The sequence below is a fragment of the Carassius gibelio genome, chromosome A12 (genome assembly GCF_023724105.1).
Source record: "Carassius gibelio isolate Cgi1373 ecotype wild population from Czech Republic chromosome A12, carGib1.2-hapl.c, whole genome shotgun sequence".
NCBI classification, from domain to species: domain Eukaryota; kingdom Metazoa; phylum Chordata; class Actinopteri; order Cypriniformes; family Cyprinidae; genus Carassius; species Carassius gibelio.
In genome coordinates, this window is record NC_068382.1 from 7536262 (window position 1) to 7548746 (window position 12485).

Sequence of the window (12485 nt, forward strand, 5' to 3'; positions counted from 1 at the left end):
TTTAATGAATTTTTTAGATGTATTATGGTGCCCGAACCCATATGACTTTGAACAGTGACCGCGAACATTTTGTTTACTGCAGCCGCAGCCATCATTACCAAGAGCGAACCGTTGACTCATGCAGACTGAGAGTATGAGATGAAGCGAACGCACAGGCCACAGTGTGACATCCGTGTAAACACAGATGACGTCAAGGGGTTTTTTTTAATTAAAGAAGATTGCCTTCATTTGTATGTAGGCCAAGGCAATTTATATATTTACAATACTTAAATATAATTAATAGTATTTTATTGCGTTTGTATTAGTTGTTTGTAGTTAAAAAATAATTGGTCAGTCATAACGCAAATTTACAATCGGCAAGTCGGTCGGACTAAAAGCAAAAAAAATAAATAAAATGAGTCGGTGGTAAATTGACAGGGTCGGTCGAGTTACGTCAAACAAGAATATTTTTAAGGATGGCCTAACTGATAACATTTTAATACATGTTTTAAGACTTGCAATGTTTTCAACCGTTAATCTTCTGAAACTGTGGTTCAGTTGAACAAATAAATAATCATCCGCCAAATAAGAAATAAGCATACGTCCTTAACTCCTGAAACATCTGACTCATATTTTAGAGTAGTTAAGGTGGCTTATGAAATATATCAATTAAATCTGTACGTGTGTGCGCAATTATTTTTTCTCAGTGACTGTAACTGATTACATTTATTTTTGTAAACAAATGATATAATTTAGCTATATGTAACTAGTTGATCCCTAACACTGATTATGCATTCTAACAATAATAGATGGTGAAAGAATTCATTAACCTCTTTAACTTAAAAAATGCATACAATGTCCGCAAACAAGGGTTTGTTCATAAAACAACCCAGTCCCCCGACTTGAAAGCACCGTAACAAGTATAGCCATTGCAGAAATTTATTATAGAGATGCATTAAGATAAACTTTGGATGTACGATTGACCGACTTATCACATGTTTACCATATTATTACAATGCCCTGCTTACCTAGTTTTATGATGAAATATGTCTGTAAAATAAACAAACATAAACACAATCTCCAGAATGGGGGACTGATGATGGGCTCATCATTTCATGATGAAGACAGACTGGATATTCAGACCACAGCAGCAGGACACGATTGTCTTTTTCTAAAGATAAAGACAATTATTTGGTTTCAGGACACACAAATCCTAACGGTTCACAAGATAACATAACAACGGTTGCTCCATTACAGCATAGCCAAACCTATTTTAGACTGTTTTAGCACATGTATATTGTATTATTGTTGAATATAGTCGTTTAGTCTAAATATGTGTTAACAGTTATTTTATTGTTGTCATATGTATTATATGTTTTTGTCTTACAAAGGGGTTAAATTTAATACATTTAACTAATACCTCATTCAAGCTATATAGATCTTTATGTCAGGGAACTACAATACCCATCACACACCTCAGCCTTCAAACATGGCCGTCGTGGATACGTACTCATATTGTATGTGGCAACGCTCTAAATCATTGGACATCTGATTAAACGCATACGCAGATAACCTAAATAAAAAGAGGCACATTTCTACGCTGTATGTGAAGTATACGCTCCTTCCATGTTGTGATGTTACAAACCCTCTTTTCTGTGATCTGTTTTAGTGATGCATAGTTCGATTCACTTCTGAAAAATTATTTATTTGGACAGTTTGGTTCAATGAACCGATTCATAGGGACCTTTAGTCATTTTCGCAGTTACGTCAGTACACGTTTTTTTTTTTTTCTTCTAACAACTGAAGAGTCATTTTTATTTCCGTTAATCATCTAAAATTAACTGTGTGAACACATATTGGTGGTTATTGTGTTTTGTTCATTTAAGTTATTGATGTTTGTGTTCGCAGTTTTATGCACAGTGCCTCTGTCGTTTGTTATCAGTTTTTAGTCAGTTACAAAGGTGTAAGGCATTACGTTTTTGTATTTTTAACTAACCTAATTATGACAGAGTTACAGGTTTCGGGTGTTTTTGGTCAGTGTAAGAGGTGAAAACTTAAATGTGACCGTTAAATAATGTTAGCTACTCAAACGAAGATAAATTGTGTAAGTGTTCATTAAGATGCCGAAATGAAAATAAGCGTACAAATATTCATAATGACAATAAGTACAATATACCCTAAAAACACAATACCCCCCTGCTCAGTACAGCTAAAATTTGCTAGAGTGGTGAGATATTTATTCATTTAACAGACGCTTTTATCCGAAGCGAGTTACAGATGAGGACGGTGGAAGCAATCAAAAACAACAAAAAGAGCAATGATATATAAGTGTTATAACAAGTCTCAGTTAGGTTAACACCGTACACGTAGCATGGGATTTTAAATAATATAATAAAAAGAAAACAGATTGAATAAAAAAAGAATAGAGCAAGCTTGTGTTAGAGGTCTTTACACACACACATATAAATATATATAAACCGCAATGTTTTTCATAGCCTTACACTTTGAAACCAGAACGATATGTTTCCATGATTTTGTTAGCTCTTTCTGTTTGAATCTGTTTACCGCAGTTTTCACCATCCTAATTGCAATTCTTTGGTCTTACGCTTAGGGCCTAGTTTTTGCTCTCGTGTTAGTGGGTCTCTTTGTTCATAAAAAGCAATATTTCTGTGAATTTGGGTATTAAAATATTGCTTTAATCATCGTCTTCATTCGAGACGTTTATAAGATATGTTGATTATTAATTATTATCCAACCTTTTAATCATAAACCAAAATATCATGACTGACTTGAGTGATCATTTTGGGTGATTATCTTGATCATCTTGGGCGGAGCCATCTTGGGCGTGACCAATGTTTATGACTTCCTGATGACAATCCCCCATCGTGTATACCATATACAAGGGTTGAGGGTGGGTCCGATCACAAAAACCAACAAAGACCGGTTGATAAACGCTAAAGTTGCCTGCTGTGAACAATAAACAATACAATTAATCAATAAACTGGAAATTCATCGTGACTTAAAACAGTACATCCGCATTCGGCACCAAAGTTCTATATCGATTAGGGGCAAAGTTTATGCCTTGGAAAGAATCAAATTCTGAAAAAGTCGTCTGACGCTGCGCAAACGACCCATGGAGAGTAAATGGAGCGGCGCTGATGAGGCTGAAAAATTGTTTTGTAAAAGACATTATCGACCCTGTTTTTACACTACACTACAGAGGACAGATGATCGGTCTGATGCAAAAGATCATCACGGCGGAATGCGACCCAAATCACAACTGTACGGGCAATAGCAAGCAGGAAAAAAATATCAGTAACCTAAGGAAACTTGTAAAAAGTCTGAAATATACATGACCTGATTTGACGAGCATATTTTTAACTGGGAGAGACCCGGTGCATGTAAAATTCTGGAAGTGATGTCTGAATGTGAAGATGAGATGGACGTTAATGATGTTCTCTATCTGTGTACATCTGTAACAGATCAATGTGTGCTGTTGGCTTCCAAAAATATGATTCTATGACCTGTGAAATGATTGTATCATTGGTTGATTTTATATTGGAGCAAAACATGTAAATCTGCAAAGATTTTCTATTCTGGTTAGATTGCCTGTAATGTCAGTACTGTTTGTTTTTTGATGACAATTTGAGCATTTTTTTCACTACATCGATGTATATTCAACAATATAGTGTTGAAATAAAAGATTGATCCACATCACTCACTATTCTGTTCTCGGAGTTCAGAAACTTTTTTTTTGTTTGTTAACAATTCAATAACAATTAATAAGCAACGATCTTGTATCTTATATCTGATATAAACTAGGAAAATATAATTGGGTAGCTAACGTTACTCGACGGTCACATTTAAGTTTTCACCGCTTACACTCACCAAAAACAACCGAAACCTGTAACTCTGTCGTAATTAGGCTAGTTAAAAATACAAAAACTTAATGCCTGACACTTTTGTAACTGACTAAAAACTGATGTTTAAGCTAATCAAACGACATAGGCACTGTGCATAAAACTGCGAACACAAACATCACTAACTTAAATGAACAAAAGATAATAACCACCAATATGTGTTCACACAATTAAATTTATTTAGATGATTCACTGAAATAAAACTTGATGATTCACTGAAATAAAGACTCTTGAGTTGTTAGAAGAAAAAAAATGTGTACTGACGTAACTGCGAAAATGACTTAAGGTCCCTATGAATCAGTTCATTGAACAAAACTGTCCAAATGAATAAATTTTCAGAAGTGAATTAAACTTTGCATCACTAAAACAGATCATAGAAAAGAGGGTTTGTAACATCACAACAGTTCCCTGACCTAAAGATCTATATAGCTTGAAAGAGGTATTATTTAAATGTATTAAATTTAACCCCTTTGTAAAACAAAAACATATAATACATATAACAACAATAAAATAACTGTTAACACATATTTAGACTAAACGACTATATTCAACAATAATACGATATACATGTGCTAAAACAGTCTAAAATAGGTTTGGCTATACTGTTACGGAGCAACCGTTGTTATGTTATCTTGTGAACCGTTAGGATTTGTGTGTCCTGAAACCAAATAATTGTCTTTATCTTTAGAAAAAGACAATCGTGTCCTGCTGCTGTGGTCTAAATATCCAGTCTGTCTTCATCATGAAATGATAAGCCCATCATCAGTCCCCCATTCTGGAGATTGTGTTTATGTTTGTTTATTTTTACAGACATATTTCATCATAAAACTAGGTAAGCAGGGCATTGTAATAATATGGTAAACATGTGATAAGTCGGTCAATCGTACATCAAAAGTTTATCTTACTGCATCTCTATAATAAATTTCTGCAATGGTTATACTTGTTACGGTGCTTTCCAGTCGGGGGACTGGGTTGTTTTATGAACAAACGCTTGTTTGCGGACATTGTACGCATTTTTTAAGTTAAAGAGGTTAATGAACTCTTTCACCATCTATTATTGTTAGAATGCATAATCAGTTTTTACACACACGTACAGATTTAATTGATATATTTCATAAGCCACCTTAACTACTCTAAAATATGAGTCAGATGTTTCAGGAGTTAAGGACGTATGCTTACTTCTTATTTGGCGGATGTATATTTATTTGTTCAACTGAACCACAGTTTCAAAAGATTAACGGTTGAAAACAATACAAGTCTTAAAACATGTAATAAAATGTTATCAGTTACATTATTTTTTTTCAGAAATTGACATAGTTGCACAACCTTAGTATGACATAGTTGCCCCCCCCCCCTCAGTATGGCTCTGTGTGACGTTAGATGGAGAGGAATTTCGTTATATGGGTCCTAAGGGCACTTCTTCCGGAAGAGCAGAGCAGAGCACTGAGAGCACAGACATTCACTGATCAGAGTGAGAGCGTCGCGAAATGTCACAAAAGAAGTGTGTTTTTGGTTGCCAGGGCAAGACAACCCTGCAGAGATTACCAAAAAAAAAAGTTTATTTTTACAGAGCATCAACGGAGTTGTGCAAGTGTTTTTGTTTGTTCCCTGCATTTCGAAGATGCTTGTTTTACAAACAAAGCCCAGTTTGACGCCGGATTTGCCTCCAGCCGGTCGTGTTTTTCCGGGAAAAATCGGTACAGACTATCTTTCTCTTATGAATATAATAAAACTAAAGACTTTTTGGAATTATGAAGGATGCAGTACTACTCTATAGGTACTCAAGATTAACAGGATATTGAGTGAAAACGAGCATTTCACCTCCTCTTTAACAACCTCTTACATTTTTTATTCTTCACGCATCTATTTTCATCTGTCTCTGGACTAAATGCTAAAAACATTTGAGTGCTGACATGAATCCTGCATGAAAGCTAAAAAATAATACTTTTTTAAAACTATTTTAAACATCATGGTTAACAACACCATTTGGAAAGTGAGAAAGGACGTCTAATCTATTGTATAAAGTTCTGTGAGACATTTGTAGCAACAAACACTTTTGGTTTCAAAGAAAACTTATGACAACTCATTTTCAATCTAATATAGGTATTTTCGTGTTTGTGACCTATTTTGTTTGTTTGTGTATTTATGTACTTGTTTGAGTGTATATTTATATTTGTCTGGTTATGTGTTCATGTTTTCTGTATGTTTACATTTGTGTGTGTGTGGGTGTGTGTGTGTTTATGATTGTATGGTTGTGTTTGTGTACTTGTTTGCATCCTCAGTACGTCTATGTTGATGTTAACAATATTTTGTTAAAACATTTTTCTATGGTCTGACTTGTTAAAAGATTTCACATCCTTTTGACCAGTAAATGAACTTTCAGCTAAACTCGCGATCACAGGCCTAAGCCATAAAGTTGAAATTGTCACCCTTTGATCACGGAATACACAAAACATTTTTTTTCTTTTTTTTTTTCTTTTTTTTCTTTAGCTGACCTGCAGCACACCATTTACAACACCAGAACCCCCGGAAAACTAATTAGATTACAGTTGAGTTGCAAACCCCAAAAACCTTCAGATGTTTTACAATCTTCGATGACATGGCCGTAACAGTAAACACAAAGACATCAGATGCGAGACACCAGACGTGTTTCTACACACTACTTGAGATGAAATATTTAGCCTTTCCTGTAATGTTGTTAAAGTTTCTTTGGCAAGAAAAGCCCATCTTGAATTCATTCCTATTTAATATCTGTATGTGTCTTCAGGGTTTAAACTGATATAGCAACAATATAGCAATTCCAGAAAATAAAACAAGAACTTTTGTTGAGATGGAAATAAAATCGTATAGGTTAACCTATATTTTTAAAGTAAAAACATCGGTCTAATATTAAAACCAGGTAGAATGTTTTCATCAAATAAGAACTGATGTGTTTTTATTAAAAACTTTACTTTGTTTAATTATTTTAACATACATTTAAACCTTTGCGACCAACGTTATTAGGGAGGTTTTAGGGGGAGGTGTTAGTGGGCGTTTTTTTTTTTTTATTCATTGCTTTAAACATTAAAAACATAAAGGCGTACATTACTGGTAGATTTACAAATATGGTCTGAGATTACACTCAATTTTCATTCATACTCTGTACATCATAAAACAAAATAAATGTAAAATAAATAAAACATTTAATAAAAATAAAGATAAAGATAAAGTAGGGGTGTAAGAGATTTTCACATTAAGAAACCAAAGGCCACTAATGAAGAATACAAAAATCTTGCTTTGGGACTTTTCATTCCTTTTAACGTCTACAAATACATCACAAATTCCTCTTTAAATGCCACTAAACGTAGGGAGTTTTGAAAAACATACATTTAGGAATGTACAATTTCTTGCCAGAAGTTGATATTGACAAAATAAAAGACAAAGGATTTAGTTTAGCCTACTAAAGTAAGTGTGAGTGGCTTATTAAAATAAAAAAATTAAAAACAACAAGGACTGTTTAGATGAAAAATAAAGATCATATAGGCTAACCTAGTTTTAAAGTAACTCATATACACAGTTGGATCTAACGCCCCTGAAACAGGACACATATGTTCCAATGGGTTAGGTATAGAATAGCAAAAAGAACATCTAATCATTCATCAGATTGCCATATTTTTGGCTTTTCAGTGGGGTGAACACGTTAATATACCTATAGTAGTTATATGTTCAGACTCATTTACAGCACTTCCAAGTTTAAAGTGTGGCAAATTTGTCAGTCATTTTACAGAGTTTGTTCGGAATACAAGCAAAACAAATATTTTGTATGGATACCCGCACATATAGGTTATGAAAGTAGTGGATCAGATAAAAACATTAAAATGTCAGACATCAAATTTAATACTCCAATGAGTAAATTAGAACTAAAAGGGGTAATAAAAAAATAATAAAAAAACATAAAAAGATATGTGGTAAATTAAATGGGGTGGTGAGTTGGAAATGAAAGGAGAATTTGGGTGATAGAAAAAAAGATCTCGCCATAGAATTGGCCACATTGCACTTAATCGGTCATTATTTATAAGAGGAAAAAACGTGTCTGGACTTTGTGTTAAATGTGATCTTCCTGAAACAGTTGAACCTATTTTAATAAAATGTAAAAGATATGACAACGAAAGAATACAACTACCTTACACTTAATTGAAAATCAATTGACTGGAGAGGTTTGAGAGCTTGTTTTAGTGATATCTGCTGCTGTAAATGTGACTGTTTACGGTTTGGTTTCATTCACAAGATTCCAGCTGTCAAACATCAACGATTCTGTCCGAGCATTACGCACCTGACAGGAGCAACTAGGTGCAACATGTGACCCTAAGCACTTCACATGAAAAGGTTAAACTGTTACTTTAAATGTTTTTTCAACAAATGATTGACATATGCATCACACGTTAGCGGTGTAATCCATTTGGATGGAATTTGTATTTGTATAGCCTTTTTACCTAATTAACAGGATTGAATGCTTGAGCATGATGAAAGTAGTGAATTAAGGCTGGGACAACGCGTCGAGGTCATCGATGACGTCGACGCAAAAAATACGTTAATGCAAAATATGCGCATCGATTTGTTGACCTGTTTTTATTTCTCTAAAAAACGTTTTCAAAATGTTTACTTTTGGTGCACTGAATATACGCGATGGTCGGATCAACATTCTGTCCAACGTTATATAACCAATTTTTTCTGCATTGATCTTTTCTTTTGGCGGCTGTCAAAGCCTTATTTGATCATTGTGAGTGATGTAGAATAAAATGACTGCTGCGCCTGACAGGGCGCGTACGAGAGAGAGCCCCGGCTGCGTGCGCAAACTCACAGTCTTCAAACAACACGAGCGCTTTCTTGCTCTCTCTCGCTCTCTCTCTCTCTCTCTCTCTCTCTCTCTCTCTCTCTCTCTCTCTCTCTCTCTCTCTCCCTTGTGCATATTAACCAAAATCATTAGACACGATAGAAAACGGGGGAGAACGCCAAAGTTTAACGTGGAGCATCGGGGATTTTTTTTTTCTCCATGACAGGCTGCTGGCTCCCACTGTTCATTTTTATTATTATTTTTTTTTTGGAAAATCACTCTCTGTATTAACTTAAAGCCCTCAAGTTTACATTGGTTACTGTATTCTTTCAATTGCTCTAAACCAGTATTTTGGGTGACCTTTTTTATTGATGCTAGACATCAAGTTGTTGTTATTTTCATCTGAAAGTAGAACTTCTTTTCAGTAAGCTTGTTTCAGTAAGCTATGTGTTTTCAAGGTTTTATTGAATGCTATCTCTATACAAGTGCAAAGTAATGCATTCCTAGTCAGTCTTTTATTTTGTAATTTTAAGAGCAATAAACATATATTGCAATGTTAAGGAATTCATGTTTTTTTTCATTCAGCTATGTAAATCAACATGTATAAATTGTTAGTAGTCAATTAATGGGGAGATAATCGAAATCGAATCGGTCTGAAAAAATTAATCGTTAGATTAATCGATGCATCGAAAAAATAATCGCTAGATTAATCGTTTAAAAAATAATCGTTTATCCCAGCCCTATAGTGAACAAATATAGAAAAAATGCAATGTGATTGCTTGTCTTTTAAAGAAAGTTTACAAATTATTTTACTTTACAATTTCAAGTTATGTAGTAATGGACTCTGACAAAATATGCTACAAATATTTTAGTTTTGTTTAGTTGAAACTATAATTAATTTGAATGAGTGTATCTGCCAAATTAATAAATGTAAATGTACCAATTATGCCACAATTTTCTGATGGCTGAAATGATTTTATCTGCTACAGACAAGAAGGTTGAGACATAAACATTTCATTTAAACTAATGACTTTCATGCTACTGTAATTTTATGTTAGACAATAGTTTAATCAAACACTTCTAATATCACAACACAAAGTTTTTGGAATGTTAAAGTTAGATTTGTTACACCCATCTGTAAGCAATGAAAAATGGGATCTTCAGTTCTTAACCTCTGATAAGGAATGCTTATAAGACCACCCTTGACTTCACCGCTGTTGCTGAATTGAGAAACAATGCCCACCATACTAGAGCAGCTTACATCTGACACACAGAAGACCCCCAAAAATGCTTCGATATTGTCAGACACACACAGACAGTAAATGGCTCTGAGCAGCACCACTGTGTGACAATAGAGACGCCAGTTTCCCGGGGACCTTAAATGTGCTCAGGAAACTGCACACTTAACAATGATTGCTGATAGTCTTCCTCTTATAATACCTATACCATTCTGATGTATAGTTGACATTTGAGGCTAATATTATAGAAAAGCACTAAAAGTTTTTCAGTTAGTGTGTTTTCAGCTAGTTTATTTTCATATAGAAACACGGCAGGTGGGTGCATTAAACAATGGTATAAACATCACTGAATGTAAATTATGATATTCATAATTAATAATCGCAATTACAATATCAAGGGAATAATTAACAATTATGATTTTTGTCATAATCGTGCAGCCCTAGCTTGAGTCTAATCATATCTCAAGACTCAAATTATTGAAAAATGATGACTAAAGTGAGAATCTCAGAGATATGTTAACTGATTCACATTTGACACATTTCATTATTGAATCACATTTCAATAGTGAACCTTCAACAATACATGTCACATTCATAATCAGCCAATGGTTAATAATAAACTCTGACTGAAAGAATTAAGCACAGTAGAGATTTGAACAAAATATGCAAAATGTAACACTTAATATCAAACAGAAAATGAAAATACCTTACTCACTAAACTCCTTGCAAATCCATCTCAGAGCCTTCGATTGATCCCTGGGCCCCTAAAAGCTAAGTCCACAGCAGCTTTTCTTGTGTAAGAGTCACATGCGAGATTTAGCGAGCGTGGATGTGGCCACTGGAGGCAGGTTCAGGCCATTAAGGAGCGCTCAGTGACCCTGATGTCTTAGGAGGACTTGAGGCTGTTCTGGCACACAGCAGAGAGAGGAGGGGCCTGAGCGCTTCATAATCTCCTGTTGAATTTCACATGGGGATGTCTCAACAGACCCCAGCCAGGACGCACTCTACGATCACTCATTGCAGTTCCCTGGCATGTGCATCTGTGTGTTTGGCTGTGCTTGCAGCACGTGTACACAAAGTCTGTGCATGAGGCGAACACTAGAAGAGAGAGCCAGAGATCACACACTGTTTGTACAGTATGTTTATACTCCAGCTGAAAAGACCCGTCTTAACCATCATGTTCTGTTGAGACTGACTTTTAAAGAGAAAGTTAACCCTAAAATGACAATTCTGTTATCATTTACGATCCCTATGCCATTCCTAAGCCGTATGACTTACTTTCTTCTGCAGAACATAAAAATGTCTGCCTCGTAACATACTGTGTTTTGTACTCCCTGTTCTTGCACTCAAATGCCTTATTGCTATTGTGTCTCCACAATCTAAGCAGCTGACCAGGTTTAAATTTCTTTGCAAATTGTATCCTGTAAATCACTCTGTATGTATCAAAAAAAAACAAAAAAACACTGGGAACCAAAAGTAAAAATTTTAATTGGAGCTCAATGATTGGTAAATGGTGGCAGTACTTTGATTTTTGGCTGTACTATCCATTTTAAGTTTAATAATGATAGCAGTTTTGAAATTAACCTCTAATTTGCTCTTTCAGTTATTTTACCTCTGACCCATTTAAAACCTTTTAGACATATCTTTACAGTTTCATGCCTCTAGTTTATCACAAATTAGTCAAGCACATTTACACAGACTGTATACATTACATAAATCAAATTTAATATCTATCAGGAGTGAAATGGCTACAGAACCCAAAAATATTTTGTAAAAAAATTTATATTATATTATATTATATTATATTATATTATATTATATTATATTATATTATATTATATTATATTATAGCATGGATCTCTAGGACTCCAAGTACAATATAACATGTTCTGCAGATGTGTGATTAATGTTATCAACTTGACATTTTGCTATGAGCCGTTCTTGTAAGATTAGGGAATGTCATACAGCATCATCCTGATGCTTCAAATGTTAAGTATGCTTTTTGAGATATTAAAAGGGCCTCTGGGTAAAAACAGAAAGGTTAAGAGCAATGAACATCTGAATTTCCTCCAGCACTATAAAGCTGCAAGGGCACAGTGACAGAGTAAAGCTGGATCTTATTAAGGGAGAAATGAGGTTCTCCGTGGGATACTGTTATCTCATCCTGTTTCTCATGATGTCACACGTTCAATCCAAACCCTGTTCTACAGCCTCAGATCATGTTACTAACATTGCAGCAAAGCACAAGCAGAAGTGTGATGCTTAACTCTAAACTAGACATTTAAAACAAAGCACTAATGTGATCAGAGAAAAATCCATACTATTCGTCTGAAAGGTGCTCAAAACATATTCAGTATGTCAAGAGTACTTGTCAAAAGTTTGAAAATATTATGATTTTTAAATAGTTTTAATGAAGTATCTTATGCTCACCAAGGCTGCATTTATGTGCTCAAAAATAAATACATTATATTTTACACTATAATATTGTGAAACAGTATTGCAATATAAAATAACTGTTTTCTATTGTAATTTTTT

At 34.3% G+C, this 12485-nt stretch overlaps 1 protein-coding gene across 6 annotated transcripts in view; it reads right to left on the minus strand.

The window, feature by feature from the left end:
* Positions 1–12485, minus strand: part of LOC128025020 (1-phosphatidylinositol 4,5-bisphosphate phosphodiesterase epsilon-1) — a 98487-nt gene that overhangs the window by 58625 nt on the left and 27377 nt on the right. Inside the window, exon 1 of one of the 6 annotated variants that reach the window (XM_052610976.1) lies at positions 10666–11040. The exons of 4 other annotated variants lie outside the window; for them this stretch is intronic. The gene's annotated coding sequence lies outside the window, so the exon portion shown is untranslated. Of the gene's footprint in view, positions 1–10656; positions 11041–12485 lie in introns of those variants that run through there. One more of the 6 variants, XM_052610974.1, reaches the window with a different exon arrangement.